Below are 14508 nucleotides of genomic sequence, written 5' to 3' on the forward strand. Positions count from 1 at the left end.
AAAAAACACAAACAGTTCAATATCCAAAGAAAGGAATAAAAAGAGGATTGTATATGAAACTGAGAACTTCTATTATGCCTGGTTTGTTTTTTTAAGTGTGTATTAAATTTTATATGACAGTAACACAATTGCTCAGTCTGTCTGCGTCCCCTCCTGACCTTCCTTCCTTTTGATCTCTTCTGTCTATTTTTAAGACGTCATCTTGGTCTTCTTTTCTTTTTTTATTGCATCCCTCTCACTAACCATCAGCTCCCCTCACCCCCACATTTGTGTCTCCTGCCCTGATATAAATGAGATGAATAGAAAACCTTTCTTGTAATGAGTATAGTCAAATAAAGCAAGTCCAAACACTAACATATCCTGTGTCTCTAGTCCACCCTCTGCCAAGAAGGTCTCTCAGTTTTATTTTATATTGTTCTAGAGATAGAAGGAACCTTAGAGAACTATATTTTACAGATGAGCCAGCTGAGATCCAGAGACATTAAGGAATTCATCATATAAGTAGTAAGTGTCTGAGGTAGGATTTGAACCCAGACCCTCTGACTCCAAAGCTTATGCTCCTTCTCCTTTACCAATCTATGACATTCCTCTACTTGGTTCTCCCCCTTTCCCCCTCCCAACTCCACTTCCTTCAAACACACTTATTCTGAATTCTTGCCAAACTGGACTGCATGCCATTCCTACCCTCTTTTATATCTTTTGATTGCTCTCACTTCCCCTGACTTAAATGATGTGTGCCCCATACATGGAATGATTTTCCACACCTCCCACACAAAAAGCCTTGCCTGATGAAATTCTTCCCTTCTTTTAACAAAGTTCTAGGTTAGATGTTACTGGAAGCCAGAATCCTTTCTGAAACTGAATTGTTCTCAAGAGGGATGTGGTTTTGAGTGTTAGCCATGTCACCATAGCCAATTCATTTAATTTTTGTTAGCCTCAGTTTCCTCATCTATAAAATAAAGATAATAATATTTGTTCTGACTACTCTGTAGGCATATTGTGAAGAAGGAGCAGACCTTAAAAGACTCCATATATGTGATCTGTTTGTACTCCCAGTTCTTAGTAGAGACCTTAATACATTTTTCCCCCTTTGGTTAATTTGAATTTTGGTTTTACTCAATTTTCTCAATTGTTCATTTATGGAACATTTTCTGTTTACATAAAATATTTGCCTAGCATATGTTTATTCAAACTACTCTATCAACAAGGTGTTAAAACAAATTTTGACATGTGGCAGAATAATACACTGCCCCTTCTAGACTAATCCAATTTAAAATAAGACCTCATGCAATGTGTTGTAAAGAATGTTATTTAAAATGAGATAACATAGAGAGGACAAAACAAAACCAAATGAATGAATCACTAACAGTGGAATAGTCATCGGGGAGAGATGTTTATGGGCAGCAGGGTCTTCTCTATGTTCCTCTGACTTACTGTATGCCTAGATGACCTTGCAAATGGGCATCGACTCTGTTGCTACATAAGAGCAGCCCCACTCAATTCTGAGATAGACAGAGATATATCAAGATGACTTTGTGTTTATATGTGGAAAGGGAAACAAACACATCATGCCACACTGCTCCAGACAGGGGAAAACCCCCTTGAAGGCAGCTTCCACTTGTCACCAGAAAGCAGTGAAGAAGGGCATAAGGTAACGCCAGGAGATGCTGATAGCTGAGCAGGTTATGTGATAGTCATGGTCAGGTGAAAAATGACAATGTTTTAGCAGGTAACTTTTGTGTGGAGTTAAACGTTTCAAGGACTTTTATTCACCAGACATTTATTAAGCACCTACTATTTGCCAGACACTTGGTAAACAGATTCAAATTTGAATCAGTTTCTACCATTAATGATGTATTACAGGCTTTTTTTGGCGGGGGGAGCAGGTAAAGGAGGAACAAAGTGAATATAGAAAAGTAAATGCAAACATGAATACACAATAATTTGCAGTCTACAAGTGCAAAACCCTAGTAGTTGAGCTTACAAGTTGCCTCTGGAAGAACAGCTGGAGGTTGCAATGAAGGCAGAGGATGGATTTAAGAGGAGTGAGGCATGGGAAGAGATGAAAGGATTGGAGGCTATGGTGATAGAGGATTTCAGAGTTATGGTTTGTGGAAGGGATCATTTATTGGTGATGAAGAGGTCATGGCTATAATATGAGCATCCCTTGTGTGACTGGGGTAGAATGAAGGTGCTAATTATGAAAGCTGAGATTGATGAAGTGAACTGGAAAGCAAGGGTATTTGAGGACTTATCAATATGCAGATGGAAATCCCAAAGCATAAGGGCAAGACTTGGGATGGAGAAAACAGTGAATGTGAGCAAATGTTTACAAGAGTGTATAGTAATTGAGAAAAGGAGAATGACTTTTCCTAGGTCTGCTTTGCTTCTCTCTCTCTCTAGTCTCCCTTAATAAGTTCATCAGCTTCTCTGGGTTCAAGATTCCATAGATCCAGTCCCAACCTTTTGTCTGATCTCTAGGTTCATCACCAGTTGTCCATTAGATATTTCAAACTGAATGTCCTGGAGACATCTGCAACTCATCATTTCTAAAATTGTACTCATTATCATCTCCTATACATGTTCTCTAATGAGATAGCCTGCAAATTGGTCTCCCTGACTCAAGACGTTCCCTATTCCACCTCATCTTCCATTCAGCTACCAAAGTGATTTAATCACAGTATAGAACTGACCATGATCCACTCAATAAAGCAATATCTCTCTGTTACCTCTAGGATCAAATATAAAATCATTTCTTTGGCATCTAAAGCTCCACAAGACCTTCGTTTTCAATACTCTTCCATTTTACTGCCTTCTTCATGCTTTATAATCCAGTCATGCAAGCCTACTCCCAGTTCTTCAGTCAGCACGCAATCTGTGTGCCTTGACATCAGCATGGATATAATCTCTCCCTGATTCTTAGAATCCCTGGTTTCCTTTAAGACTCATCTCAAGTACCACTTCCTCCATGAAGTCTTTCCTGGTTTCCCCAGCCAATAATGCCCCCATTTCTAAGGTTACCTCTCATCTACTTTGTATTTATTTCATATGTTGTGATTTTTAGATGTCTTTCACATTAGAATATGAGTTCATTTGCTTTTTCTTTCTATCTCCAGTACCTATCTCAGTGTTTGGCATCCAGTAAATGCTTAATAAATGCCTATCCATTGATTGATTCTGTCTGATCCTGGATAAGTCACTTAACCTTTCAATGTTCTGGGCAATTCTTTAAGACCATGAGTTTCAGAGAAGGTGCTGGCCTGCATTGGTAGAGAGAGCTCTCCACTAGGAGCTCCCTAGGTTTATTCCCAGCCCCCATCCTTAGACCTGTGTATGTGTTTGTTGCCTCCCCCAAGAGAATGGAAGCCCTTTGAGGACAGGGGATATTTCAGTCTCTGTACTGGTATCCCCAGTGCCTGGCACATGTAGATGAATTCAGTAACCTGATGACTATTACCAGGACCTGGATAGGGTGACTGATTTAGATAGAGGGGACCTTAATGCAGGGGAGGTTGCTGAATATCAGTGGGAGGAGTAGCCAAAAGGACTGGATATAATATTGAGGGGCACAATGAGTGTCTAATGGGGGGCATGAGTGAAGGTACACTCCCCAAGAGAGTGGCCAAGAAGATGGTACCTTCTAGGAGAAATCACATTTCCAGGACAGCAATGTGATGGCAAGGGTAGGAGAAGTCTAAAATGCAGGGCAATGCAAGAACAAAATTGGTGGTGGTGGCGGGGGAGGACTGGTTCTATAGACCCTAATGGAAAGGGAGGGAAATTGGGATATGGCAGATTTGAAAAGGATGAGTTTAAGAAAGAAGGAGAAGTAGGACAGGAGGGGAGCTTTGGCTTAAGTAATTCAAACTTCTGCTTCCCAGGCAGTCTGAGTGGAGGGAAAGAGATTGTCATCCCCTTCCTGGGGTCAGAGATACTCTTAATTGGATCATCATAAATTGAGCAGGAGATTGAGAGTAGAAGACAGTATGGTTGGTCCTTTGTTTTCAGAGAGGACCAGTGACATCAGAGGTGATTTCTCGTGAATTGGATATAAGTGAGGTAGAACTGTCCAGTGGCAGGACAAAAGTCAAGATGACTGGTGATAGCCTGGGATACAGTGGATGACTTTGCTGACTGATGCCTGACCAAGCTCTAAGTGCTCCACAGAGCCTACTTACTCCACCTTCATGGCAGTTGGAACAAATTGTTCTCATTCACCCATTTTTCTGGGAGAAATCTTCACTTACTTGGAAGAGACATCCTCCTAACTCACTGATAGATTTGAGACCTGATGGTTATCCTCAATGTGGCTTAGCCCAACTGTCCAGACAGTTGTGGTTACTGTGCATGCTATAGCTTCTTGGAGTCAAAGGTGAGAGTTGGATACCAAAGGTAGATAAGCAGTACTTAAAAGGGCTCAGAAAGCCTTCACACCAGATGTGCTTGTCCTCCCTGACCACCCCCATCAAGACAGGTGGTGCAGTGGATAGAGCACTGGGCCTGGAGTCAGGAAAACCTGAGTTCAAATCCAGCTTCAGACACTTACTAGTTGTATGACCCTAGGCAGGTCACTTACCCCTGTTTGCTTCAGTTTCCTGAAGAAAAATGAGCTGGAGAAGAAAATGGCAAACCACTCTAGTATCTTTGCCAAGAAAACCCCAAATGGGGTCACTAAGAGTCAGACATAACTGAAATGGTTCAACAACAAAGTCTAAGAGGACAGAGTAGTGAAAGCCATTGGAGGGAAGATGATAAATATCTGGTCCTGCCTGGTGTCAGGAGGGGTCAGAGGACAGACGGACTTTAGTGTAAAAGGTGAAGTTGCTATATTTAATTTTCAATCAATAGTCAAGGTCAGGCTCTATCCCAGAACCCAGTATGTGGCACAGTAGACATAAAACTGAACCTGGAATCAGGTAGACCTAAGTTCAAATCCAAACTTCTATACTTACTAGCTGTGTGACCCTGAGCAAATCAGTCAGCTACTGCCTACCTGTTTCCTCACTATAAAATGAGGTTAATAATAGCACTTACCTCCTAGGGCTTTTGTAAGGATAAAATGAGATATTTGCAAAATACTTCACAAACTTTAAAGCATTATTAGGAGTGCTAGCTTCCATTATTATCTTGAGTTGAGTTGTCCCAGGGCAAGGGACAAGAACACTAGCAGACCCACATCTTGTGGTTAGTGTGGAATGAAAGGCATCAAAAGTTAGATAAGTCCCTGGTTTTGCCTGGAGGCCAAATGATCTAAAGGTCAAAGTCATGGCCCAGAGACTGTTTAAGTCTGAGTCTGGCACTTGGCTGGTTGTAGAAAGGTTAATTTACTTCTCTTGAGACATTTTGCATCAGCTCTTACATCAGCCAATCCCAGGACCTCCTTGAACTGATGCTCTCTGTACCAGAAAAAGACCTGATGTTTTGTGCCAAAGTCATGAATTTGTGCTTTTAAATTTGTGCTAAATATCTAATGGAGTCCTGGCTAAGGTCTCTATAGCCCAGAAGGCAGATAGGCATTATGTATAGGAAATAAGAACAGTGTTCCTAGAATGGTCTGCTATCATAGAACTCATCCTGAGCCTTAGGAATGTAGATTAAGAGCTGGAAGGGACTTTAGAGCTCAACCAGTGGTGTTAAACTCAAATAGTTCCCAGCATACTGATTTATAAAGATACAAATTAATATTTCCTTTATTTTATTATATTTTAAATTGTTTTAAAAACATTTTATTCTGGAGTTTTGTGCTGGTCAGAGGTTTGATATCTCTAAAACTCTTCCCCTTGTTTTACAGATGAAGATATTGGGACTGAAAGAGTTTAAGGAGCTCATCCAAAATAACTCTAGAATAGTGAGTAGTGGAGCCTGGATTTGAACTCACATCTTCTGCCTCCAAATCCAGCCCTCTCTCTACTGCACCCATGCTCTGAAACTCTGACTGTTGTTAAAGCAGGCTTAGGACCTTTTTAACTTCCAGATAATGTCCTTGCTTTTCCTCCTCCTGGATGTGTTAGCCAATAAGCTTACCAGGTAACTTTCCACCTCAACAAATCCGCCCATTAGAGAAAACAGCTTCCCAGGCCCCGAGTGATAAATGTGGTCAAATATTGTATGAATCAAATAACATGCCAGTTACAGGGGACCTTGGCTATTGGCTAATTCAATCCCTTATTTATGAAGGAAGCTGAAGCCCAGAGAAGGGATTTGTCCACATAACATAGTTCACATAACTAGTTAGTACTTGAGCCAGCCAGGCAGCTAGGTGGTAGAGTGGATAAAGCACCAGCCCTGGATTCAGGAGGATCTGAGTTCAAATCTGGACTCAGACACTTACTAGCTGTGTGACCTTGGGCAAGTCACTTAACCCTCATTACCCCGTTCCCTCCCCCCCCCAGAAAAAAAAAAAAACACAACATACTTGAGCCAGCACTAGAACCCAGAATCCTTGATTCCTAGGTCAATGATTTTTCTGCTACACTGATTCAGTTAGTTACATATATATGTATGTGTGTGTGCATGCAAATAATTTGAAATATAATAAAATAACTTAAAAGATATTAACCTTTTATATGTATGAATATATATATATGTGTGTGTGTGCATGCAAATAATTTGAAATATAATAAAATAACTTAAAAGATATTAACCTTTTATATGTATGAATGTATGCATGTATTTACTATGTATACTTATACTGTGCTAGTTGGAGATATCCAAATATTATACAAAACACAGAAACAATTCCAAGGATTTGTGAAGTCCTAAGTGTCAGTATGACCTTCACCAATGTGTATTTTGGATCCCTCTCTATCTTGGCAGATTGTCTCCATGAGTTTCTGTGCTTAAACAATGCATCAATCTGAGGACAAACTGCTTACTATCCTTTCCTCTTTCCTCTTCCCCAAATAAAACACTCTATCTCTCCACTTTCTGGGTATGTCCCGTGGCAATCCTCCTAGGATAGCCTGGAATGTTCTTCCTCCTCATTTCTATCTCATTTCTGGCTTCCTTCAAATTACAGGTATCATCTTACATTCTGTAGGAAGCCTTTTTCAGCCCCCTTTAATTCCAGTGCCTTCCCTCTGTTCATTATCTCCTATTTATCCTTTATATATCTTGTTTACGTATGATTATTTTCATGTTGTCTCCCCCAATAGATAGTGAGCTCCTCAAGGGCATGGATAGTCTTTCACTTTTCTTTGTATCCCCAGTGCTTAGCACAGTTTCTAGAACATAGTAGGTGCTTTAATAAATGCTTATTGACTGACTGCCTAAATTCCCAAATTTCAGTAGGTTAATATTCAGACACGTATCATACAGTTTATTTTTGGACCCATCCTTGAAGTATTTCTATATTGATAGGACCTACCAGTGTTTATTCTGCTTGGGCATGGTATTCAAGAACCCAGGGTGACCTCCATCTGACGATGAAACATTTGAGGAGGACTATGATGAAGCATGACACAAAATAGACTATACTCAATTCATTTGTATCCTGTGACCAGAGCCCCCAGTCATATATGCTTTTATATAAAAGATCAAGATCAACCTTGGGGGATCCTCAGAAATTTAGTCTCCTTGCCTCATATCTCTACCTAGCTTTTCCTTTGAAGCTCTGATTTAGTCTGGGTAGCTAGGTGCCTCAGTGGATAGAACATTGGTCCCAGAGTCAGGAAGACTTGAAACTAAAATGTCCCCACACACTTGCCAGCTATGTGACCCTGAGTAAGACACTTAACCTCTATCTACTTCAGTTTCCTCATCAATAAACTGGGGATAATAATCCCTCCCAGTACAGTTGTGAGCATAAAACGAGATATTTGTAAAGCATTTAGTGAACCTTAAAGTGGTATATAAATGCTAGCTAATACAGCTAGGTCCCACTTAATATGAAAAATTAATTCCCTGAAGTGGTCACGTGTATTCAAATGCACACTATTTGAAGTTATAATCATGTAAAATATCATAATTTGTTCTAGCCCAGTGGATATATGCAGTGCAAATTCAACTAATGTAACCACTTCAGGGAATTCTTTATTCACACTAATTGAGTCATAGATGCATTCTCAGTCTTATTTTACCCCTACCCAGGTCTCCAAAATATGGACAGAAGGGTCCATTGTAAGCCTTCAATGTAACAAAGCTTATAAAATATAAGGCAGCCTTTATTTTATCCCACTAAATGAATACCCCAGATTCTGGAGCCCATAAGCAAGGGAGGCATTCTTTTTATTCCCTGAGGGTCCAACTCTCCCACAGGATCCCTTATGACAAGTACCTGAGAATCCCCTGGAAGAATGACCCGCACCATCTAAATAACTTTTTGTTCCTCTTCGCTACAGAAGATTGTGTTCAGCATCTTTCCATCAAGCTCTATCCAAGAATTCCCCTTCTTCTCCAGGAGGTAATGTGCAGGACAACCCCCTTCTATTTCTAGAAGGCTCTTTCCACTTCTCCCCGGTGCTAATTAATGTTCAGGAATTCTCACCAATCCCTAGATGTCCCTAGCTGCTACTATATCTTGAACCATGTGGTTCCCTCATTTCCTGGGACTTCATAGTTCACCATTCAGGAACTCCTGAGAGCTTCTGCTATTGATTCTCCCCAGCTGCCATCTTTAGGGCTGAATTGGTTCTACCACCCAGGGAATTCCTTTGTCCCCAGGAAGAAGACATATCAAAATTTGCATACTATGCCCTACTCCTTGAACCTCTTTAAATTGCCCAGGTTGACTCCTGATCACAGCCTCAGAGAGAGAGAGAGAGAGAGAGAGAGAGAGAGAGAGAATAATGATAAGTAACACTTATCTATTACTTTAAGACTCACAAGGGAATTTGTGGATGTCATCTCATTTGAGCCTCCAACTGACTCTATGAAGTTGGTACTACAGGTATGATTATCTTCCTTTCATAGGTTGAGAAGGTAGTTGGAGGTGGGGTTAAATGATTTGCTCATGGTCATACAATTAATACTGTCAGGGGCAGGGTTTGAATCCACCTTTCTCCTGGTACCAAATACATGAAATTCTTTGAGAGAGCTGAGGAAGGAGAGATCACTTCCAGATTGTGGGAAAAGAGGCTTCATTATCAGAGGAGGCTTCATGGATATTTAGTTGGGTCTTGAACAACAAATAACAATTCCACAGGCAGAGATGGGGCAATGGAGTGAGAGGTATTGTGGAAAGGGGAAGACAGGCACATTCAGTGTGCAGCGCATAGAATGCTTGAGCAGGCATACAGACAGAAACAAGACTAGTCAGGGAATAGAGTAGTTCAGTTTGATAAGATCATAAAAAGGTGAGTCATGTGAGATTTGTTTGAAAAGTGGGTTAGAACCAGGTTGGGAAAAGATCTTGAATGCCAGACTAAGAAGTTTTGATTTTATCTTGTAGGTAATGGGTAACTTGCTTGCTTCCTTTTGTTTTGAATGGGGAAAGGGGATGATCAATTTGGTAATTGTGTAGGATGGACTGGCAGTGGGGAAACTAGTGAGGAGTTAGCAAGCCATGAACATCATATTATAGTCCAGGCTATGAACAGATAATGAATATCTCAGGTAGAATGGTTCTCATGAAGCGGAGGGATAGGGATGGTTATAACAAATATTGTAGGACTTGGGATGCACAGGACTTGGGAACTTACTGAGTGTGGGGCCATGGAGGGGAAGAGAGAAGAAAGTTTAAAACAACTGTAGTTGCCAGCTTGAGTGACTGGGAGAATGGCGAATCCATTAATAGAAATTGGGAAGTCATGAACAAGGGCCGTTTGGACTCCCTCCTCAAAATATTATGTTTATCTGTTGACATATTTTAGCCCTCCTCCCCTCCCCTTTTTAACAGAATGTTAACTCGTTCAGTGTAGGAACTGTTTTTTCTTTCTTTTATCTTTGTAACTCAAGTGCCTAGCACAGTATCTCATAGCTAGCATTTCTATAGTACCTACTATGTGTCAGGCACTATGCTAATATTATTTCATTTGATCCTTATACTAATCCCTTGAGACAGATGCTATTATTACTCTCATTTTACAGTTGATGCAACTGAGGCAAAAAGCAGTTAAGTGACTTGCTCTGAGTCACACAGATAGTGTCTCAGACTGGATTTGGACTCAAGTCTTCCTGACTCTGGGTGTACCACCTAGCTGCCTCTATGCATACATAGCAGGTGTTTAAAAGTGCTTATTGGATTGTTGAAGTTTTATTTGGGGCTCTGACTCGGTATCTAACTGGAGACATCCAGCAGGTCAATGGATATGCAATCCTAGAAGTGATCTAGTGTGCTGTAATATCAGGGATTTTGGACCTTGAGCAAATCACTTCCTCTCTCTCCAAGCTTCAGTTTCCTCATCTGTATAATGAGGTCGAGGACCAGGTAATCTCGAAAACGTCTTAAAACTCTGATTTCTATGACTCTGGCTCTGCTCCTGCCCCAGAGAGGCAGCTTTTCTTTAGGACAGTATAGTTGGAAATCTAGAAGACAGAAAACCCAGGGGCCTCAGTGAATTTTTTTGCTTATTTATCAATGACAAAGGCAGTTGGGAGATTTTGACAAGCCCTTCTTTCATTTCACCCCCATCACCTCCCTGTCATTTCCCAGTTATTTAGAACCCATGGTTAGATAGCCCTTAACCAAGCAATATACATGTTAATGTGGAGACCAGGGCCTGGGATTGCAGAAGCAGAGAAAACACATTATTCAAAGGAGAAAAGGTGGAAGAGAAGAATCATTCTGGGGGTAGCCAGACTCTGTTGCAGAGACAACAGATGCCAGCCTCTTCCTTATCCTTGCCCTGGAGTCTTTGATTCTTTATACCCACTCCCTGTTACTAACATTCCGCCCCCCCCCAATCCCCCAACCATCACAAACAAACCAACAAGAAGTTCCTGGTTTAGTTTGAGTTCTTTTGATGAAAGCCTCTGGGCAGCCCAACTATAATTAGAATTGTACTCAAGAAAGCTTGAGGTATAGGTCAGGGTGAGGGAGAATGTGTTGGCTTTGCTTTGGGATAGCTGATGTTGCTTTCAGATTAGTGGGAACAAATCTCTTTCATTTATTTTCTTGGTCCACTGGTACCATCTAAGATCAATGAGTGTTGAATACAGAGAGGTGCATGGGGACAAGGGGTGGGAGCTGGGAGGGTGAAAGGGGCAAAGAGAAGGGACCTAGGCTCCAATACATTGCTCATTTCAGTCCTCCAGGGCTCAACCTCTGTAATTGCTCTGCTGAGCTCCATCCCCCTGGCTGTCAGTACAGTCTTCCAACTGAGGGGAAAAGGGTGGGAGAAGGTGGTAAACTGAGGAGTTTGGAGAGTAAGGGAGCTGCATTCTGGCAGGGAGCTGTTTAATCTGTACTGCAGCCTCTGTAGTGAATACTAACTCCTCCAGAGTGCTTCCTGGGCAATTTACAGTGGCTGACAAGCTGCTAAACAACATCTTTGTGTGTGTGTGTGTGTGTGTGTGTGTCCAGCTGGACTCAGCTAAGGGTGTCAACATGATGCAGAGAGAGCCAGTAAGCTAAATAGACTTACACCATTTCTAATGATTACTACTTGGGCCTTGGCTCAATCCAGTTTGAAAGCTAGAGGAATCTCCCATTCCAGTCAATCCTCCTCCCCCCTCCCCCGTCCCATTCTGACCCTTGCTCTTCTCCACACCACTGGGTTTTCAAGACCTAAGAAGGAAGATTCATATTATAGTTGGGTATGGCCAAAGACCAGCCAGCCCCATTGATTGGGATGGAGAATAGGAGCAAAGCTATTGATTGGGTCAGGGTTAGAGTCTCTGCTTCAGGAAAATTGTGGGAATTGTAGAGCAGTTCTTGGACAGGGGGCGGGGAGGGGGGGGGGAGAGGGACGAGGTTGCTGACTTTCAAGCCAAAAGATCTGGGTTTGATTTCTAGATTTGTCACTGATCAGCTATATGGCAAAAATGCTTATCCTGACTAACCCTCATCTATGATTTGTGAATAATGTTTACACTTCCCACATCACTATGGTAGGAAAAAAATATTTATAAATGACATAAATGTGAGATTGTAGTTACTAGGTCTGACCCATGATTTCATTGGTAGAGAGAGAACTGTTGAACAATACAGATATAGCAACTTTATTGTACTTTATTGGAGAATTGTCAGGAGCACTGAAAGGTTATATACTTGCCCAGGGTCACTCATCCAGTATATGTCAGAGATAGATTTGAAATCAGCTCTTCTTGTCTCCAAGAATAAGTCTCAATCCACTAGACCACGCTGCCTCTTAAGACTATATAATTCTACCTGAGGCAGGGCACAAAGATCAAGAACTCACTAGAAGATTCTTTATGTGGGGGGCAGAGCCAAGATGGCAGAGGAGAGGCTGTGACTCCCACAAGCTCCCAATAAACCCATTTACTCACTCCCAAAAAATGCCATAAGGGAAAAAAAAAACCCAGGGCAGCCTAACTCTCATAAGAAGAGAGTGAGACTATTTTCCAGCCAAAAATGGCAATTGAGATCACCTGCTGATCAGGCTGAGAGAGGAGCTCAGCACACAGCCCAGACCCAGCCAGGAACAGATGCCTCCAAGTCTTCAGCAATAGCAGCTTCTTCTGAGGCTCGGCTAGTGGACAGGTGAGGGGGTTCAGCAGTTGGCCGGGGTGAAGTGGGTGTAGTCTCTGCTGGAGTTGGGGTGAAGCGCCCTGGTTCTGAATCAGTGGGCTGAATCGAGTGGTGGTGGCCCAGTGGAGGAGGGGCACAGGCATGCCACACTTCTGACCATAGAGAATCAGATTTCAATCAGACATCTGCTTCTGGGTTGAGATGAGTAGGCAAAAAAGATAGCAGACAATAGACAGCTTCTTTGGGGGTGGGGTAGACCAGAATACATCCTCAGAAGAAGATAATAATAAAATCAAAGCTCCAACATCCTCCTGAAAGAGATCCCCAAAAAAGAAAACTTCCAGGAATATTATAGCCAAATTCCAGAGATTCCAGGTCAAGGAGAAAATATTACAAGCAGCTAGAAAAAAGTAATTCAAATACTGTGGAGCCACAGTCAGGATAACACAAGATCTAGCAGCTTCTACATTAAAGGACCAGAGGACATGGAATATGATATTTCAGAGGGCAAAGGAACTGGGACCACAACCTAAAATAACCTGCCCAGCAAAACTTGTATAATGTTTCAGTGGGAAAAATGGCACTTCAATGAAAAAGAGGACTTTCAGGCATTTGTGATGAGAAGACCTGAACTGAATAGAAAATTTGACTTTAAAATACAAGACCCTAGAGGAGCATAAAAAGGTTAACAGGAAAAAGAAATCATGAGGGACATTAAAAGGTTAAATTGTTTACATTCTTACATGAGAAGATAATTCCAACTCATAAGAACTTTCTCAATATTTGGGAAGCTGAAAGGAATATACTTAAACAGAGGGCACAGATGTGAATTGAATATGAAGGGATGATATCTGTAAAGCATTTCTCTTTTGTTTCTCTTTGTGTTTTTTGTGGGGCAGGCAGGGTGGGGTGGCTTATTCTGGGGCTAAACTTGGACCCAGGGCCTCCCTGGGTCCAGGACTGGTGCTTTGTCCAATGTGTCACCTAGCAGACCCATGATGACATCTTTAAAATAAAGTGAAGGGGTAAGAGAAATGCACTGGAAGAAAGGGAAAGGGAGAGGTGGAAGGTTGTAAAAACTCACATAAAAGAAATAATAAAAAGCTTATGGAGTGGAGGGGAGAATGGGGAAGTAGTGGGAGAGTGAGTAAGCCTTACTTTCATCAGAATTGGCTCAAAGAAGGAATAACACAAAAACTCAAGTGGGTATAGTAATATATTTTGCCCTGAGGGAAATTTGGAGAGGAAGGAGAAAAGGGGGGGAGAGGTGAAGGAAGGGAGGGCAGATTGGGACAGGAGGCAGTAAAAAGCCAAACACTTTTGAGGAGTGATAGGGCAAAAGAAGATAGAAAATGGAGTAAATATCAAGGGGAGGGAATAGGATGGAGGGTAATATAGTTAGCCATACTAACTGAAAGAAATTATGAGCAGGATGCTATCAGAAAGTTGTATGAAAATGCAAACCATCAATAGAGGAAGAACTGATGTTATTTGAATACAGATTGAAGTATAATTTTATTTGTTAGTTCCTCTTTCTAAAGTTATTCTATTTTCTTTCACAACTTGACTAATGTGAAGATGCTTAGCATAACCGCGCATGTATGACATATTGAATTGCTTGATTCCATAGGTAGGGTTGAGGAGGGAGGGAGGAAGACAATTTAGAACACAAATTTTTTTTTTAAAAATCAATGTGAAGAAATGATGAGCAATCAGATTTCAGAGAAATCTGGAAAGACTCACATGATCTGATGCTGAGTGAGATGAGCAGAACCAGGAAAACATTGTACACAGTATCAACAACATTGTGTGTTGATCAACTGTCATAGATTTGACTCTTCTCAACAATACAATGGTCCAAGATAGCTCCAAAGGATTCAGGATGGAAAACACTCTCCAAATCCAAAAAAACACAAAAC

The sequence above is a fragment of the Dromiciops gliroides genome, chromosome 2, assembly GCF_019393635.1.
Source record: "Dromiciops gliroides isolate mDroGli1 chromosome 2, mDroGli1.pri, whole genome shotgun sequence".
In the NCBI taxonomy this organism is placed as follows: Eukaryota; Metazoa; Chordata; class Mammalia; order Microbiotheria; family Microbiotheriidae; genus Dromiciops; species Dromiciops gliroides.